Here is a 1,290-nt window from a genome sequence, read left to right on the forward strand (position 1 = left end):
AATGGCGCAGATAAAGCATTTGCCAAAGCGGTACAGCATTAGGTGGGACGAGGAAGTCTGAATTACATTTTATAGATGTATTTCTCACATTTCTCACATATCTCAGAACCTGTCGTCGTCGTCGCAGCCGCCACCGCTTCTGCAGAAGTAGCAAATGGCCATCGTAGCAAATGCGGCGAGGGATGCCCTGCCTTCGATTCCGAATGCACAACGTGTGTCGTCTTGTTTCTCAGTCTACATTTGGTCGGTCTCGTAAGAGGTTGAATGTAACGAATGGGTGGGAAAGAGCAAGGGGCAGCGGCTGTGTAGAACGAAAACACACATCCTCAGGGGTGTGAGCGTTTCGATATGAGTCGTATACATGTTATAGTTGGTCGTCAGTGACCGTGTGCCCTAATGGATAAGGCGTCGGACTTCGGATCTGAAGATTACAGGTTCGAATGATGTCACGCTCGTGTTTTTCCAGTTCTGAAAAAGAAACATACCGTTTTAATGTAGCAATTGAGCAGTACGAAACCGTCTGAATGTTGCTGTTGACCATTTTTTGCTTGGAGTTGCTCCTGAGCTTGAAACACACACAAGAAGACTGGTGTTAACTAGCGAAATGGTCGGCACAGTGCCGACACCGCGAGTTTTGACTGGCACTTGCGCATCTAAAACAACGTCGGAAAGTAACTCGTTCGGCTTTTGAGTCACATAAAGTATGTGTGTTAATTTTGACGCCACTAGCTCTGCATGTTGTCATGCAATTTCTTTACCTCTCAGAAATGATTATGACATAAGAGTGAAGTACGTGACGAGTGTGACGTTAGGAAAACATTAGGCAGCATGGAGAGATACTGTATGGGACCACCCAACCCAAACGATTACTGTGTGACGTGCTGCCCGGCAGCTATTCACCGAGGTAGCCGGCTAGCTCAGTCGTTAGAGCGTCAGACTCTTAATCCCAGGGTCGTGGGTTCGAGCCACACGCTGGGCGGAACGGAATTTTGTTCCGCTGAAGATGTAAATTACCGTTTTTCTGATTAACGAGATGTAATGGAAATAGCAACTTTAAACTTTGCCTACGTCTCTGTCAGTCGCAAGGAAACTGTATTTGAAGGTGAAGGTGATTTTGTTGACATGTGTGAAAGACATGTTCTGAAATGCAAGTGTTGTTGTTTGGAGAGCACGTCGGTTACGTGTCAGATGTGTAGCTAAGCAGTAATGGGTCGCCATAGCTGCAAATATTAGCCGGTAATATGAAATGTCGTCAGCTGAAGTCTGATTATGCAGACGACCGTAAGGGGG

This window comes from Schistocerca gregaria, chromosome 5, assembly GCF_023897955.1.
Source record: "Schistocerca gregaria isolate iqSchGreg1 chromosome 5, iqSchGreg1.2, whole genome shotgun sequence".
In the NCBI taxonomy this organism is placed as follows: domain Eukaryota; kingdom Metazoa; phylum Arthropoda; class Insecta; order Orthoptera; family Acrididae; genus Schistocerca; species Schistocerca gregaria.